The following is an 18,849-nucleotide window of genomic DNA, read 5'->3' as shown; positions in this document are numbered from 1 at the left end:
GAAGGGACGCTCCACTGGTGAGTCATACTCTTACAGCTAGAAAGTGACTCCTCTTAAAAATATATATGTAGCCAGAGATGCCATTTGAGATGGGTAAATGAGGGCCATGGCAATAGGAAATAGAGATAAGATCCTCTGGCATGGAAAAGAGAGTTCTCAAATTTTCATAGCAAATACCTCTACCCACCCTGTATCCCTACAAATAACCACAGGCAGTAAGGACACATTTGAGAATATGGATGGGCAGGGAATGGCTTTTTCCATCCCCAAAAGAATTTTTGAGGTTTTGCAAAACTTTCCCATCACAAATTGGGACAAAAAAGTCAAAATACTGAATGTTCATGAACCAAAAATTCTCCTGAACATTTGTTTGGGTCAATTGAAAAGTTACATTTTGATACTTTTGAATTTATTTTATTTTACCTTTTAGTGTACATTTACTAAAATTTTGAAACAGTCATTTTGACTCAAAAAATTGAAACTTTCCAATTTGGCAGTGTTTAGGCAGTCTTGAAACTTTTATAAAAATATTGTTCAAGTTGCGTATTTTATCTACCCCAACACTGTCTCATCAACAGTTTTGGTGTTGATGAATTGGCAAATTTGACTGTTCCAAAAAATCAAACTTTTCTCAAAATGAAAAATCTTTAATTTCAAACTGAGAGCTGCTTTTATTGGATGTTGCTGGTGGATGACAGTTTGCTTCTATTGGCAAGCTAATAGTACAAACGTATCATTCTGTTTCTATTAATTCCCCAAACAGGTTTGGGACTGGCAGCAGCCTCAACAGTATTACCATACCACTCTGTTTGTAGAGTGCTTGACTGAAAGCTGCCCTCTGTGGGCAGGACAAGGCGATTCATACTGTATCTGTTCAACCCTGGGCATCTCTACTGAGTTTCAACACAGCTGCCAGCTGTGCACTGGACATGTATTAGTTTAATTTATTTATAACTTCTTGTCACTGAATGATCTGATTGTTCCACTGGCAATTGAAGTGAGACCAACAGTTTGCCTGACATAGGCAAAAGACTGCCATTTTTTTTGATACATAGAAAATCCCTTAGATTGATAGTGATCAATTTCTCCTGATGTAACAGATTTGTCTGTTTTCAGTGCAGAATGACTTAACACAGCAATTAGCACAATATGCTTAATTAGTAGTTACATAGCATTGTCTAGTGCTTTAATCATTGAACACTACTGACTTTCCAATAAGGAATGGTATGGGTCCCTAAGTGCACGGTATTTGGGCTCACTTATAACGTACAAGTGAGGGCATTTAAAATCGCCCACTCTATGGCTTCAGATGACAATTGTCTGCACTGCAGCATCTCATTCAACAGATGACATCTCTCCCCCATAAACACTGAACAAGAAAACCCGGCAAAGGAAAATCTACTTTCATTGGAAAAGGGTGTTTTGTTTAGTTTGTTTTGTTTTTATTGTGAAGACTATATGAAGGCACACTCAGTGGGGCAGGAGAAGACAGCAATGACAATCCATGTGGGAGACACTGATGGATGGAGCCTATACCAATAAGAATAAAAAAGGCTCTGTTAAAAATGTGAAAGTGCCTGATGCTGCTTTGCTAAGGCTAGAGCTTCTGCATTATCAATGGTCACCATACCAATGATGTTAGCCTGTTGATATTTTGAAGGCAGGGTACTTGGGGTGTAGTTTACTTGTAATGGCTGTGGACTAGATGTGAGTTTAGTTGTGAACTACACCAATTGAGAAGTAACTCCAGGAAGTATTTTACATCAGAGACACGCCTCTGAGTCTCAATTCCTCCCCTTTTTCCTCCTTGCTCCTGGAAAAGGGCAAGGGGGTAGTAATTTGCTGCTGTAAATTAAAACCTTCTCTTTCTTCACTAACACACCCTGGCTCCGATACTGTCAGGTGAGGTGGGGTGTGTGTATGTATAACCAAGGCCACACCCATTCTCCACCTTCTCCCCCATCCACCTCTTCTAGAGAAAAAGAAAAGGAGTACTTGTGGCACCTTAGAGACTAACAAATTTATTAGAGCATAAGCTTTCGTGAGCTACAGCTCACTTCATCGGATGCATCCGATGAAGTGAGCTGTAGCTCACGAAAGCTTATGCTCTAATAAATTTGTTAGTCTCTAAGGTGCCACAAGTACTCCTTTTCTTTTTGTGAATACAGACTAACACGGCTGCTACTCTGAAACCTCTTCTAGAGAGGGAGTCAGCAGGTGACTGTCCCTTGTGTGACTGAACCCAAGGTCCAGATAGCCTGTGAAAGGGGTGATGCTCTCTCCTTTGTACAGTTGTTGTCCAAGCCACAATTTGACCCTTAACACTAGAAGCAGATAAGGAATTCTGAGGATGGGAAGGTCAGTGTAGACCGATGTCAATATTTTCCTCATGGGACAATAAATATGTTCACTGAAGCACATATTCTAAAATTCTTCTTCAAAATTATCTCCATTATGGTCATTGATATCTAAATGGCCCCAAGTATTCTGATAAAGAGGCTGGATTAGAGGCCCAGAAAAAGCCGTGTGCTTAACCCAATCAGTAAACAGATATTTGCATATGCTGTGTGATTGGCTGTTCAGATCTCTTTGTTATCCATATAATATTTTGGATATTGGAGATATTGTGTATGCTATTCATGGCTAGGGACCTCGTTGTCTTGTCTGTAAATTGAACATGGGAATTGCCAGAATGGATCAAACTCGTGATCCACCTAGTCCAACACAAGCCACCACCAGATGCTGCAGAGGGGAAGATATAAGAATTTATCCCACACCTACCTAGAAAAGGGATAATCTTCCCTTGATGTAGGTCTCATCCTGAACTCTAATAGTTAGAGATTGGCCTAAATCTTGAAGCATGAGGTTTTTAATCTCCCTTCCAATATTATTGTTAATTGTGATAACTCTGGATATTCTTGATAGTCATATAATTGTCTAATTACTTCTAGAATTTTGCTAAATTGTTGGCCTTTATGACTTCCTGTGGCAATGAGTTCCACAGTCTAATTATACATCATGTGAAAAAGTATTTTTTGTTCAGTTTTGAAGATTCCGCCTTTTTAATTTAATTGAATAGTCCCTTGTTCTTGTGCCACGAGACAGGGAGAGCAGAGGGTCCCAAACTCCCTTCTCTAGACCATTCAGTATTTAAAACAGATGCTCACTTGAGTAGTGCCACTGAAATCAGCTGTTCACTGGTATGAGATAAGGGCTGCTAATCTGGCCTAATCTAGTTATGTATAAAATGATAGAAAGTACAGTATCTAAAAAACATCTTAGCTCATTCCTATTTATCATAGAATAAATCCACACCAACATTCACTAGCTGCCAGACAGTCCTGCTAGGAGCAATTGGCAGTTCGGTGCAATATGTTGTCATTACGAGGTTAGCAAGGATAGCTCACCAGGCGTTTTATCATCTAGAAACAGTGTTCTTATTCCTGTATGTCAGTAGCTAATACTTTTTTTAATATGGGTTTGTACCCAGAATTATTTGATCTGGGAAAATCGCTAGGAGACTGTTTGATGCAAAACAAACAACATAAAGTCAGGGTACAGCTGTTCATCAATGAGGGAAGTTATAGTTTATGTATAATTGGATACTGATTGTACGCAGTACAAATATCAGGAGATCTTATTTATTTTTCACTTGTATAGGGCACCTGCCACAAACCATCTGAATGCTGTGTAATAATAAAGCTAAAATAGAAAGAGCCAAATCCTCTGGCCCTTTTGCACTGTGGGAATAACCCTGTTAACAGAGCAACTCGGGAATTCTTTGTTCACCTCAAATATAACTTTGAATAATCTACTATCTTTGCCTCTGTAGGAATGGTCTATTGATTGTGAGCTGCAGGAAAAAATATGGGCCAGATCCTGAGCTGGTATAAATCCATCTAATCCAGTTGGAGTCAGTGATTTATACCATTTTAGGCACTGCCCTGTCTTATTCTGTGGCCTGCTTCCTGCCATGGAGCATGAGCCTGTGGAAACGGGATCGCAGAATGGAATAGTTTAGTTGAACCCACAGTTCTGCAGAATTCAGAGAAAAGTAACTAAGGAGGGATTTCAAAAACATTCACCAAAAACGGGACTTGCAAGCCAGAGTTGTAATTTGAGGAGCGGAAATGGCCTGTCATGGTGAAGGTGGGAGGGAACGTGGAGATGAGAGTGCATGGTAGACAAAGGCACAGGACGGGAGAGGGCTAACCATATTGATAACCATGAATTTAAAGCTAACTCAATAGCTGGGATATATGTGTCACATTGTTTTGTGGGTGGTCTAAATCACTGCAGCATCTTATCAGCAGAGGGAGCTCTAAGCCAGGCTGAAATTGCAGCCTGAGGAAGGAAGTCATGAGAGAGAGAGAACTGAGGGAAGGGAACTACATTCAGGATTTACTCAGATTCGCCCCCTGTTGTTGTGGCATGCATGCAATTCTGTTGCTGCTAGCTATGGTGAGAATGCAAGGGTAGACCAGGTTGACTACAGATGCTCACCACCATTAAAATCCCAGGAAATTCAGGGTTGAGGTTAAACGTCAAAGAAAATCATGTATTGGAAAGAGTAGAACTGCATAAATAAGGTACCCAAACACCCTTAACTCTGCCCTGTTCCAAAGCTCTGAGAGAGAACAGACACTCCAAGAGCCTAATCCATCCATAGCAGGCAGAGTTTAAGAGGAATTACTGGAACTCACATCTTCTTGCCTTTGTCTCTATTTATAACTCGTTGCTGATAGTTGTTTCCTCTCTGCTGTTCATGTATACACATTATAAATCCCAAAGCAACCTAATGTTGCACAAATGGTAAAGAGAAAGTAATTTTGTAATGATGTTTGTATAGTGTACTGCACAATCATGTTCTGGTCCATGACTCTGGCTTCTAGGCACTATTGCAGTACAACTGCATAATAATGCTCATGAAATGCCTTGAGTCTATTTTTTAATATAGTAGCATGGTTTTGTTACTTGTTATAATTTTCTTGGAGAGTGCCGTAAATGTGCAGAGTGCTTCACAGCAGAAGTAAAGATGGGTTCCCTGTGTTGAAGAGCTTACAGTCTGAGACCCCAATTCAGGAAAGCATCTCAAGCCAGGGGAGCACTATAAGCATTTAAAGTAGTAACAGTAAAACGGTACTTCTGGGGTTTCCCGAATAAGGCTTTTATTTACCCAAAAATAAAGAGGAAGAGATGCCAATAGATGTAGGGGAAAGGGGAGGGAGAGGACAATATGGTAATGGGGTTACTTGGGCAGTTAGTGCATTTGTCTGTTTAGATTTGTCTCTTCTCATGCCCCAAATGACAGAGAACAGATTCTTCTTCCATTTTTATTTGCATTATAGTAACTCTTAGGAGCCCAGTCAGGCCCCTGCTGTGCTACCTACTGTTCAATTGAGTGAAACAAAGATGATCCCTGCATCAGATTGTGACAAGTTGGAAGAGGCTGATAGACCAATGGGTGTGAGGAGTGGGGATAAATTAACTGTAAAGATGGGCCCGTTTGCATACATGTCTCCCCACCACCCTACCCAGTGCTTTCAAGGCCATTGCTCCTTTGATTTTTCTCTTTAACAAGGGAATTAAATACAAAACCTAGCTCTAGTTTAGGCCAGCCGGCCAAATAAGGCACTCTGTTGCCATTGCTTTGTATGCAACATTGTCACCATAAATACCACTAATTAACTTTGCTGTTTTCCAGCGAGGTAGGTCCTCTCACAAGAGCTCTGTTTTTCTTATGCAAAAAAAAAAAAAAAGCTTTCATCCGACATAAAGGTTCCTCTAGTGTATCAGCCACTCTACAATCCGTTTCTGTGGGATTTGTTTTTCACAATACCTTTATGATTGCCCAAGAACTCTATTGCTATTTTCCTTTCATCACAGGTTATGTGATCTTTGATTAAAATATTTATGCCAACTGTGATGATAGCATGGTGCTGTGTTAGCTGTTTTAGCAATAAAATAAGGCAATAAATAAATATGAGACCATGCTCAAGCCTTCTGTGAATTGGCTTAGAGACTAGAGCTAACTTTCAGAGCTTTTTACAAAGATAGGAAAATATCCCATTTTGCTCTAGTTGGAGAAGCATTTATCCTCAGTGTGGTGCCAGGGAAAAAGTAGCCCTCGTCTTACTTGTGGAAACTGATCTATGCATTATTGAACTGAATCACTTCTGGACAGCAGGAGGTGGTGTCTGGTTATGAATGCTTATGTTTTAGTATTCTGGAGACTAGTCTGGATGTAGGTTCCTAATGTGAGATACTTGGGTTGGAAAATATTGGGTCTGGATCTTTTATTTTTTTAAATGTTTTTTGAGCAAGGGAAAAGAGAGAGAGACAGAGGTGGGTGGCAGGTGGTGAAGGCACAACAGAAAAAGAAGGGAATGGGACTGAGGAGAGGTGTATCTATATGGAGATTTAGGGTATGTCTATTCTGCAGATGGAAGCAGGCTTCCCAGCTCTGGTAGACAGACATGCATGAGCTGCACTCGAACTAGCATGCTAAAAATAGCACTCTGGATATTACACCATAAGCAGTGGTATGGGCTAGTCCTCGGGTGGCTAGTATGTGCCGCCATGTCCACACTGCTATTTTTAGTGTGTCTGCTCAAGCAGAGCTAGTGCGGGTCTATCTAACCGGGCTGGGAAGAATGGTCCCCGCTGCAGTACAGAACAACCGGAGTATGTGGAAAGGTGCTGTGTGACTCTACAGCACAGTAGCTTGCCATGAACTAATGGGCTGCGTGGACCCTGCTACCACACACAGGTTTCATAGTGCACTTTGACAGGTTTCAGAGTAGCAGCCGTGTTAGTCTGTATTCGCAAAAAGAAAAGGAGTACTTGTGGCACCTTAGAGACTAACAAATTTATTTGAGCATAAGCTTTCGTGTAGCTCACGAAAGCTTATGCTCAAATAAATTTGTTGGTCTCTAAGGTGCCACAAGTATTCCTTTTCTTTTTTCATAGTGCACTTTGACGTACTGCTTCTTTGAAAAGCAGGACACCAAAGCGCACCACAGAACTTTGGTGCATGGTAGCAGGGTCCACATCGCCCGTTAGTGTGTGGCAAGTTACTGTAGAGTCACACTCCAGCTTGCTGCCATATACTAAGTCTCTGTGTAGACAAGCCCTGAGAAAAGAAGGTAACAACAGGGGTGGGGAAAGAAGGGTAGTGACTGGACAAACAGTCAGGGGGTTGACTCCAGATACAGACTTGTGTGTGACTGGTAGACAGAGCTGGGATTTTTTCTTTTCCTGCCAGGCTGGGGATTTACAAAGACGGGAGGGAGTTGGAGAAGAGTAAGGGTAGGTAGACCAAGAAAATTAAAAAGGGACTGACAGAGCAAGGCGCACACAAGTGCACCAGGACCCCTGGAGCCATGGGAGCAGTATATCTGGCAAGTACAATAATCCCTTCGTTTGGTAATTAGTGAGCAGAAGTAGCTGCTGATGAATGGCAATCAGCAATGTGTTAGATTCAGCATGAGTGAAATCCCGTGTAGAGACAGGGCAGTGTGGGGATTTTAACACGCCCTAAGATATGTCCTGGTAGCATTTTGGAGCCCAGAGCAACAATCCTCTGAGCCCAGGTCGACAGATGCCTACATTGCAGCCTGGGCTGGAGCTCGGGTTCTGAAGCCTAGGGGGCTAGGGCAGAACCACCAGAAACGTTTATTATATGGCTTGGAGGCTCCAAAGGTAGTGACCTAGATCTCCATGCTTCAAAGAGTTCAATTGTCCATATTACGTGGCAGTATTGGCATGAACGTAGTACTAGTTCTACCTCGGAGAGAGAGTCTGGTTTTGTGGTTAAGGCACTAGATTAGGACTGAAGATGCCTGGGTACGATTCCTGACTCTGCTACAGACTTGCCATGTGACCATGGCAAATCACTTAATCTACCCAGAGCCTCCGTTCCCAACCTGTAACACGGGAATAATTCTGTCTTTTGTCTTGTCTATTTGAAGTATAAACAGCTCTTTAGGGCAGGAACTGTCTCTTTACTCTCTGTATGCACGGCGTTAGTAAAATTGGGCTCCCGATTCAGTCCCTTGGGACTTTATCACAAATACTAATACCACTTCTAGGTCTAACTCGTAGTCTTCATTCCATGAGTGAGAAGGAAATCTCTACCCTGTGACTAATGTGTGAAAGATCAGCCAGTGCACAAAACCCATGAGTTTCATCATTGTTTTAGGTCATCACAATTTCACAGTAGAAACTCAGTCTTTGTCTTCGCCTAAATCTATTTGGTTGGCAATCTATCTTAGGTACTTCTGTGGCCCCATTACTGAGCACCTCCCACTATTTTATGTATTTATTTTCACAACACCCCTGTGAGGTAGGAAAGTGCTATTATCCCTATTTTACAGATGGAACTAAGACACAGAGAGGCTAAGTGACTTGTGGCAGAGCAGCAATTTGAACTCAGGTGTCCCAAGTCCTTGGCTATTGCTCTAACCACTGGCCCATCCTGAAAGAAAAGTAAAGGATATGAAAATGTTCAAGGATTCAGGATCAATACCCCACTTTGATATAAAGAACTGAACTAGAGGTTACATTTATGAGCATATGAATTTGCTTCACTAAAGCTTTTAGAAGGAGGGGCTGCAGACGACCTGATGGATATCCAGAGGAGTTTATCCAATTCTGAATGCTCTTGAAGAGTGATAAATCATCCACAAAATATTGGAAGATTGAGGCTAGAGGGTACTTCTTAATATTGAGACTATTTTGCACGTCTACATCAAACACTAATATGGAAAAAATTATTCAGTTTAGAAATGCATCAAAAGCAGTTTTCAAAGTACAGTGCGTCAGGCCCACATACATGCCCTAGCATTTTTGAAACTGCTTTTGCCAAGTCATTAGACTTTAATGATTGATGACTTTGCTTCTACCAAAAGCTGCAAAGGTCTTTTCTGACTTGGTAAGCATCTTGCATGTCACTAGTGTTTTTGTCTGGTATTTTAGCTCACTTTGGAAGTAATCTCTATTGCAACATGTTCTGTTTGTGCAGTTGTGAGCCGCGGCCAATATTGCTAAATAAAGGTGCGGTTAGCAAAAATAGAATGCACTCAAACTCCATTATATTTACTCATTATGGTTTGTGTATAGCTACAGCCCATCTTAATGGGAAAAAAGGGTTTGGACAATAACTAGCCAGAGAGCAGTAATAGATAACATTATTGGGGAGGGAGGAGGGCAGCCTGCTTTAGCTGGCATCTGTAAATCTAAACTAGTTATATAGCTCTAGCATAATCAACCATCTCAGTTTTCCTAGAGCAGCCCAGAATTTGCCATTCTGCATCTTGAAATTAGGAATTATTCCAAGGCATTTCAGGCCTGTGTTACAGTTCCATAGACTAAGTCCAGAAGGGACCATTAGATCATCTGGTCTAATCTCCTATTTATCACAGGCCATTACATTTCTGCCAGTTCTCCCTGTATTGAGTCAAATAACTTGAGTTAAACCAAAGCACTGTAGTCCACAGGAGATTAGACTATTATGTGAAACAGGAAGTTGACTGAGGTGCCATCAATGCCTGAGGCCCCAGCAATAGCAGGGAATTGATGAGGTGAGACATGCCCAGATGATTCCAGCAAGTGACCCATGCTGCAGACAAAGGCAAAAAACAAAACCAAGGTCACTGCCAGACTGACCTCAGGGAAATCCCTTCCCAACCCCATATATGGTGATCAGTCAGACCACGATCATCTGAGCAAGACCCACCAGCCAGGCAGCTGGAAAGGATTCTCTGGACCACCTCAGGGCACTGGCCAACCCTTGCCCCAGCTCTGATCAATCCCTGGTGCTTCAGAAGAAGCATCCACCCCAATTCTGAAGACATCTGGCCAATTGAGCATTGAGGGGAAAAATTCCTTCCTGACCCCTGCAGCTGACTGGCTGAAGCCCAGAAGCATGAGATTAGATTAGAATAATTGTTTGAATGCAGAGCTGCAAGTGCTATGAGCATGCTGAAGGAAATGCAGACAACCCCCTTCTCCCCATGGAGGAAGGGGATGAACAGCAGGACATATAATTTAATTCTTCAGATTTGATTTTGCCTGCAATGCCAGCTGGTCCTTTGTGCCTAGTCGATTAAACCCAACACCAGTCCCGATGGCAGTAGGACAGGGACTGGGCTGCATGCCATGTCAGCATGGGGGATTATTCTTGGCCCCTCTTTCTATTCACAAAATGGGACTCTCTCTTCCTCGCAGCCCTTACACATTGTCCCACCATTGGCAGCCCGCCGGGCACAACCTACCCCAGAGCATCACTGCAGTCTCCCAGGCTGCCCCACGTGCTTGGGAGAGCTCCCTGTACACGTCTGCCAAGCCAACCCATTAGTACAGTACTAACTAGCCGAAAGCCCGTTCTGTTACCTGGGCGTAATTTGTAAAGTCACCTTCCTCCATATGCCAGTACATGTGGGAACAGACGGCGAATCCCAGTGATGAGGGAGCCTGGTGATATTCTAAACAAAGACAGCGTCATGGTGCTACCCTGACCTGTAGCTGTTTCCATCACTTCCCACTGACCCAACAGCATTTCTAGGCTTCATAGTGACACCCAGACAGCGTGAGCATCCTAGAACCTCCTTAAACAGCTACCTAGCTCTTCGGTACCGCTCTTCGCCAGCAGATCTCACAGCTGTCCACACCATTGTCCCCACTCCACAGATGGGGAAAGTTAAGCATAGAGGGGAAGGTCACCCTGCCAGCCAAGGGCAGAGCATGGAGTAGAACCCGGGTCTCCCGAGACCCAGGCCAGTGCCCCATCCACTAGGTAATCTGCCCCTCTGCTGCTATTATTATTTATTGTGGTAGCACCATGAGCTCCATGGACCAGGACCTCATTGTGCTAGGTTCCCTTTCTAAACACAGACCAGAGAGACAGTACCTAAGAGCATGGCCTAGTGGCTATTATACTGGACTGGGCCCTGGGCGATATGGTCTCTCTCTGGCCTTCCGGCCCACCACTCTCTGTGCCTCAGATTCCCCACCTGCAAAAAGGGGACAATGACCTGGCCCTGCCCTGCAAAAAGTGGTCTCTCTAGGAGGACACACTATCACGTCGGTCTCTTCTGGCCTAAGAATCTATGAAATACTGTCATTGCATCAGGCTAACACTGCATACGTTCACCAGCGCCGGCCATTAGGTGTGGGGGTGAAGGGCTCTCTCATTTGGGTAACTATAAACATGAGGGAGAATATCAGCCTACTCCTTTTTTTTTTAAACCGGGAAATCTCTAATCTGTGTCTTTTCCAAGAGAGCCTTGAAAGCTGAGGCTGACGTAAACTGATTGCTAGGGTTGAAAGGCACAATATGCTGCAGCAGGATGCTGGGTGGGGGGGAACCTAATATTGCATGTTCATGTCCCAGAACCGCAAGTTCTGTGTATAGAGTGAGTCAGTTACATTTGGGGGATCTCCCAAAGAATTATACTGGTATCCCCTCCCCAGAATCCTCAGGTCAGCCCTGTGCATGGTGGGATGATCATGATAGACAAGAGCTGGTTATGTTTGCCGGGGTGGGGCAGCAAAAGATTGTTTCCCAGGCCCGCTCCAAAATGCTGAGGTTAGCTGTTATTTAAGAAAAACCTTTCTTGTAATTGCCTGGACTTTCAACAGCCAGCAATTCATTTCAGGTTGGCCCTTTGTCAGCAAGTCTTTGCCAGAGCTGTTTTGGTTGCTCTTCTGTGTCTGGCCAGTTCATCAGGAATAAAAATCTAAAGTTCTAGCGATTAGGTTGTCTGTCCATTGGGGTTCATCCAAAGCAGATAGATTATACTAGGAATCAGTCTTCAGCAGGTGCTATAGACTGCACAAAAATTGGATGTCTCCCTTGCTGTTATTGTCCTGGGTGCAGGAAAAGTGCTGACATTGCATTGTCTTACATGATGGCCAGGTTTTGCCAGCCCATGGCTGTGGAAATAGGTTACCACCTAGCAGTCCAGTGGCATCTGGGCATTCAAATGGCGTGTCCATAGCTCTTTCCACACTGGGAAAAGGTACATGCTAAAGCTGTCTCTCTCCACTACTTTTCATCTTAGATCCCAGAAGTTAGGTGACTGAAGCTGCAAAAGGATGTGACTAGCAAAAAGGCTCTCTAGTTTTACGTCATTCTTTGTAATCCTGACTCCTCTGTTCTCTCTCCCCCAAAGGTTAGAGATACATTTTCAGGGCTCTCTGGTTTTTAAATCAAGCCATAGTAAATCTGAAACATGCCTATGTTCTGATTCTTGCCAGCAAAGTTTATTATCCCAATGGAGCTTTTAATGGCAGGCAAAAAATGCAGCATTTGGGAGTACAGATTACTACTGACCTACAGCACGTCTCTGGATAACTTCCACCCATCGAGATACCATGCAAACAGATCCCGGTAGGTGGGAATAGCTGCATCTTTCACTGTGGAGGAGAATTAATACCATTTAAAAGGAATTATGTGCTCAAGATAAACTACCTGCTCTGTGTGTGTCACCTGAGAAGAGTTGAGAGCTTGTATTTAAGAGGATTGATGAGGTGTTCAGGCTTCTGTGAAACAGGAGAAGATTTAGACTTGTGCTGAAGTAACTACAAGTTCTCCTCTTCCTTCTCTCTAATCCATGTCTATACTCCGTTACATTTAATTTGAAATAAGCCCTGAAGTGGCTTAATTGGCCTAGTCATAATGCCGGGTCCATGGCTGAGACTAATTATTTGTCAGATCCCTGAACACAACTCACCATTCACCCTAAAATGAAACCAGGCCTGCAACCCCAAATAGGACTATTACTAGTTGAGCAACAACCTTTACATTCATTACTGGACTGACCAAAGACACCTGGTATTCCCACTTGGAGTTATAGCCTTGCTAAGGAAAACAATGTGTGCAGCTAGTGGCTGATCTGACCAGCTGGCAGAAGTATCACAGGGTCGGGGTGGGAGGGGGGTAGGGCTGGGTGGCATTGGATAAAATTAGCTTTCATTAGAGTGCACTAAAGTTTAATGGCTTCGTAGATTCAAAGGAGAGGTTGGGAGCCTGATGGAGCAGGTCAGGAGGAGAGTTCCAGGCATGGGGGGGGGGCATATGAAAGGCAGCACAAAGTCGAGAATAGGAGACAAGTTACAAAAAAGGATGATGGGTAGGTGGCAGCTTGGGCAGAGTGAAAAGAGCAAGGGACAGGGAGTAATAAGCGATAAGGGCAAAGGTGTAAGCAGGGATTGAGTTGTACAGAGCTCTGCGGGCAAGGAGAATTATCTTGAGTTTAATGCAGAAGGTTGAGTGAAAGGTGGCTGGGTAGTCAGAAAAGCAGGAAAGGCGCAAGACTTCTGAAGCATTTCTGGTGGCTTGAAGGATTCAGGGAGAAGGAGGCTGCAGTAGTTGAGTGAAAAGATGAGTAGCAGGCAGAAAATGAAGTCAGTGGTTTTAGCTGTGGGAATGGAGAAAGAGGATCAGTTTTGGACATGATGTAGAGAAATAACCAGCAGGAGCTAGCAGCAGAGTTATCCCCTCTAGAGGGGTCAAAATAGATGCTGCATTTGAAGGCTAGGGGTCAAAGGTGGACAGGGAAATAATATAATTTAGTGTTTTCGGGGTGCTGGGTTGAGATTGCATCTCTCCTGGTTCTTACAGGCTTCTTTGGCTAAATCTCACCCACGTCATAATGTACTGCATTTAATGATTGTGGTATTGTACAGTTCACACTAGTGTGGTAAAAGTTCAATTATCCTTCACAAATCTGGAACTAGGGACCCTTCAGAAGTCATTGTTAATCCCTGCATTAAAGAGGAGATGTGATGATTGGTTTAAAGCTACTTCAGAAAAACGTAGAATTATGAGCCATAGGGGAAACCATGCTAAACTTTAGGAAATTGGGCTCTTGGAGTAAATATGCTGACAAAATGCTATTAAATTAAGTGACTGTATGGTAATGATATCTTATTTAAATCCTGTGGTTTCCATAGATGCTCATTTGACAGTATTTTACAAACACTATATGCTAGCTGAAAGAAATTTTCTCCACTTCAAACATAATAATTACACAGAGCATGTTCTGTACAATACACTTCTTAAATGTTTGTTTAATAATAAAAACTAAACAGGTTTTCAAATGTTTTTCCAATTTTTTTAACCCTAATCTCTGATTTTTTTATTTTTATTTTTTCCAAAATACAAATACAAGAACGAACAAGCAAAGAGAGACTCCTTAGTCCAAATCTGTTGGCATTACTATCAGGTATATCAAAGTTAACCCAGCTCACTTGGGGACAAGCAACTTAACAAGCTTCGGCTGCATCATCTCTGGTGTATTGAGTGCGTGCGCTCTCTGGCCTTTAACTCCTAGGCACTAGTGAGTGTAGTTGGTAAAGAAGCAATATGCCTGCTAGGAGATGCATATTCTTGAAAATAAACTTCTGAGATGTGGAAGGTTCAGGATAGAGCAGTAACTGGGAAGGTGCTTCAGCATCAAATGGTGATTCTTAGGAGGACAGACGTGTATTTGAGGATGGTCAGGACCTTCCCTTGATAAGCAAGAACTTGATAATTCCCACCAACAAACAGCTAGGTTGGTTAGGAGTCAGAACCTAATGCGAGGGGTTTCAGGAAGCAAAGTGAAGGCAGAAAAAGTATTTTCCATGGTCAGCCTTAGTGTATGTCTGCACAGATAGAACTAGATTTTCAAAAGAAACAGCACCCATTTAAACAGTTAAATAAGAACCCGCTTTTTTAGCAGTGTTCTGCTCCCAACACCTCCCACTGCGAGACTTACGGACAGTTTTTCAGTCTAGAGTGCACCAAACGTGCTAGACTCTTTGGAAAATCTGGCCCTAATTGTGGGTGCTGAATGCTTTGGAAAATCTGTCCCAGGCAGCATGTGACTAATGAAAACATTCAAATATTGCCAAATTATTATTTTTAAAACACCCTAGTTCATCTTAATACCAAATATGTGCCCCTCCCCCCATACTCTAATTAAAACTAAAGGCAGGGGAGAGGAGGAGGAGGCTACTAATAATGCTGATGACATGCCTGGCTAATGAAAAGGAAGAGAAAAACAAGTTTTAATGCATCTGTAGACAATAATCTGGAAAGGATCCAAGCTAATAAACCTCTTTGCTGTTAATCCCTGTTAACCTAGGAGCTGCATCATTTATTTCTAAATGTCTCATTCTCATCTTCTGTTGTTTTTTAGAAACAAATGAATTGTTTTCCTGCAGAGGCTACTGCAACCCTATGCAGAATCCTCTGTCAGCTACGTGATTTGGGCATGGCAGGGATCATGTCTTTTTTTTTTTTTTTTTTTTCTTGCACAGGCAATAGTAGGTCTTTTGACAGTCTGTTAAAATAAGAGCATTTGTCATTGCTCTCTTCTCTGTGCAGCCCTTCGCTGTCTGTCTTGTATACACCAAAGGAGGACTGACAGCAGCAAGCTAATGCACTTAAAGACAAAGGGGAGCACAGGTGTATGTTCCCGTTGTGGAGCCCACACTCCACATATCAACAGCATGAATGGACCAGCCCTCTGCCCCAGGGCCCTGATTGGCTAGGCAGCTAGCAGGAAGTCTCACTCTGACTTCATTCCCATGGGAGGAGGGGGATGCCTTTTGAGAAGTGACTGCACAGGCTGCCGGAGGTAGCATGTGCTACTGCAGCAACACACAGCAAGCTGAGACTCTGAGCTCTGGGCTGGGGGGCAGGTCCAAGGAGCAGCCTGAGCATGTGGCCCCTGAGAAGCTGCCAGACCTAAGGAAAGAAGGCGCTCTGATCAGTGACTGACGCTGGAGGGGCCCTTGGACTGTGTGTTTGCTGATAAGGGTGATTCTTCTCCTCACTGCTACAGTGTCGGAGTGACTTCTGGGGGAATTCCTGCCTCTCGGGAGGAGGGGTCTCCATCTGAAGGCAAAAGGTGGAAATGGGGAACGTCCTACCAGAGAGGGTCGGCCCCTGTTGAAAGGGAGAGTAGTGTTTAGAACACATCATTAAAAACCATGTTTTTCAAGAGTGACACACAGTTTTATGACAGGTTTCAGAGTAGCAGCCGTGTTAGTCTGTATCCGCAAAAAGAAAAGGAGTACTTGTGGCATTTTAGAGACTAACACATTTATTTGAGCATAAGCTTTCGTGAGCTACAGCTCGCTTCATCGGATGCATGTAGCTCACGAAAGCTTATGCTCAAATAAATTTGTTAGTCTCTAAGGTGCCACAAGTCCGCCTGTTCTTTTTGCAGTTTTATGACAGCTTTCTCATGCATGGAGTAGTGCCCAGGAATTTATTCTGTGCTGTTGCCTATGAAGAGAAAAAGAAGACACCGATAGGGTAGAGTCCTCATATTTTCCATCACCTGAATTCCATGGTACTTAATAGTGTCTTCATGGTCCACCTGCATCACTGCCTGCTTTTTGTTTTGTCCCAGGTTTGTTAAGTTTTGAGTCTGAGGTAAAATGCCTCCACTATTATTATGATCCAGCAGTGGCAGTGGATGTGTGGGTGACTCATTCTCTGTTTAACTGATCACTACTAGAGGAAGCAGAAGCTATCAATATTAGTGTGTTCCCTGGAGGATCCATGTGCTCGCAATGTAGCTGCAGCCCTACACAGCCGACTAGCAGAGGAGAGAGACTGAATATTCACTGCGGGTGGTCGTTGATTTATTGGCAAGGGGAATGTGAGCTTCTAAAGCTGTGCCCTCTGGTTAGCGAGAAGAGGAGGTGTGATGCCTAACACAGCTGCTGCTTCTCCATCTGTTCTTCCTGCACCTGTTCCTCCATGTTAGATCATATGCTCTTCTTTTACTGCTTATGGTACTATTACAGCAGAAGTAGCAGTACCAGAGAAGACAAATCAGAGAAAGCAGGAGCAGAAGATGCTGGGAATGGTCTAACAAGAGATACAATATCTAGTGCAGTTAGCACAGATACTTCTTGCAGTGTCCACCTAATGGGAACCCCACTGCCTTGACCTAGACAAGGCCATAGTCCCCTGGATAGCAGCCCTCAGGCCTTAAGCAGAAGACCTGGCTTTACGAGAACTTTCCATGAAGGGTTGTCCAAGAGGAGCAGTCTGGTGTCCAAATTTAGAATCCAGGTGCTTTTACCTCAGGAGGCAGTCTGCCTGTGGCAAATTGCCAGCACTACTTTGATGGGGCTCACGCTTTCTCATCTTGGGGAGGGTTCAGGGCACCGATTCTCACCCCTGAACTGGGGTATTAACTGCCCCACTAGTGTCCTAGAGGAGGGGAGTGGAGAGGGAGGGACCCAGGCCCATCCTCTACTCCAGGTCCCAGCCCAGGGATAGCGGTAAACCACTTGAACTAGCAGTTCCTTCCCATGGGCTACTTCCCTCTCCTGCCCTTCAGCTTGTGGGGCTTCCTGCCCTCCCTCTGCACAAACCAGGTCCCTTTACCTAGGGTCTTGGTCATCTTAGCCCACCGCAGCACTTCTCCAAACTCTCCTCTGCTTCCCTCCAAACTGCTCTCTGCTCCAACACCAATCCACTCTGCTCCAACTCCTTCCCTTGTCTGATTGGAGCAGGTGGGTTTTATCAGGTGACTGGCTTCAGGTGCTCTAATTGGCTTCAGGTGCTTTAATCTATAGCAAACTCTCTTCCCTCTACAGGGAATAAGGCTCCCTTCTAACACTCTCCTGCTGCCCTCTGGCCATGCTGTATCACAAACCCTTAGATGCTCCGGGGAATTCACAGCGAAACCTAGAGGGCAAAGTCAGCCCATCCCTTGTCCAGACCGAGGTCTCTTCTCTCTTGCTTCAGGTCTGTGCCTGGAAGTTCTCCTGTGTTCCTTTCTGGCAGTGCCACTCAGACTAGAGCTGGAGGAGGATAATATCGGGAGCTCTGGCTGAGACCTCTTCAGCCAATGAGGTTTGAGGTTTAATGTTTCAGAGGGTCATAACGGAAGCTGCTTTGCAACCTTAAGTACTGTGGACATGTCCAATAAAATGAGAAATGAGCAGTTTTTTAAAAGAAATCTCAATTATAAAAGAGTACCTAGGCCAAATGAATGTGTGCACAAAGCAGTTTTTATTTCAGCTGGTGGAAAGCCCAAGATAGTTATTAATCTGCACTGACAAGCAAAAAGCATTTTCCTACCTGACAGAGGTGATAAATGGAGTAATGCTACCCTCACATTTGAAAATCAATACAGAATATTTAGCAGTAATCCGAAGGAAGCTCAGTGCAACAAATGGTGATCAACTGAAAACAATTGGAAATAATTGTTCAAATGATGAGGAGATGCTGCAGACTGGATTCTTAGGCCCCAGTCCTACAAAGACTTATTCACATGCTTAACTTTATGCATCCATTGACGTCAGTGGGACTACTCACAGTATGTGAAGGCAAGCCATGGCATAAATCTTTCCTGCATCAGGTCCTAAACCCCCAGTCTTGCAGGATATGCTATATAGGTGCAGGAGAGTGCTTGCATAGAACACCTTGCAGGATTAGGGCCTATGGCTTCAATTTTAGGATGTTCTTCTAGGGCACCAAGTTGAGGCAAATTTTCAGAGGATCTTTCAAAATGCTCCTTCTATGCTCATAAGCACTATTTGCAAAAGATGCCTAGGCTTGCTTGCACAACAAGGTCATGGTTAGAGCTGGTTTGAAAGAAAGGGGTGGGTGGGTTGGTTGGTTAGTTTTGGGGGGGAAATTCAAATTTTTTCATCAAATGTTTTAAAATGTCAAGACCAGGTCTAGAGCTGGCTGAAAAACAGAGGTGTTGGGTTTTTAAATAGATTGTGAATATTTTCCTCACGTTTTTTCCTCCTCCAAATTTTGACAAGTCCAAATTGAAAGAGTTTCAACCAGGGCTGGTTTACATTTTGTGCGCACAATTGTGCAGTTGC

At 43.6% G+C, this 18,849-nt stretch overlaps 1 long non-coding RNA gene across 1 annotated transcript in view; it reads left to right on the top strand.

Annotated features, from left to right (window-relative positions):
• Positions 1-1,547, top strand: part of LOC122455730 — a 72,701-nt gene extending 71,154 nt beyond the window's left edge. The window contains exon 3 of the long non-coding RNA XR_006274170.1: positions 764-1,547. This is a non-coding gene — a long non-coding RNA (uncharacterized LOC122455730). The remainder of the gene's footprint in view (positions 1-763) is intronic.
• Positions 1,548-18,849: the final 17,302 nt, after the last annotated feature.

Source organism: Dermochelys coriacea, chromosome 9 (assembly GCF_009764565.3).
Source record: "Dermochelys coriacea isolate rDerCor1 chromosome 9, rDerCor1.pri.v4, whole genome shotgun sequence".
NCBI lineage: Eukaryota > Metazoa > Chordata > Testudines > Dermochelyidae > Dermochelys > Dermochelys coriacea.
The sequence above is the reverse complement of the archived record's forward strand: the minus strand, read 5'-3'. Positions and strand labels throughout refer to the sequence as shown.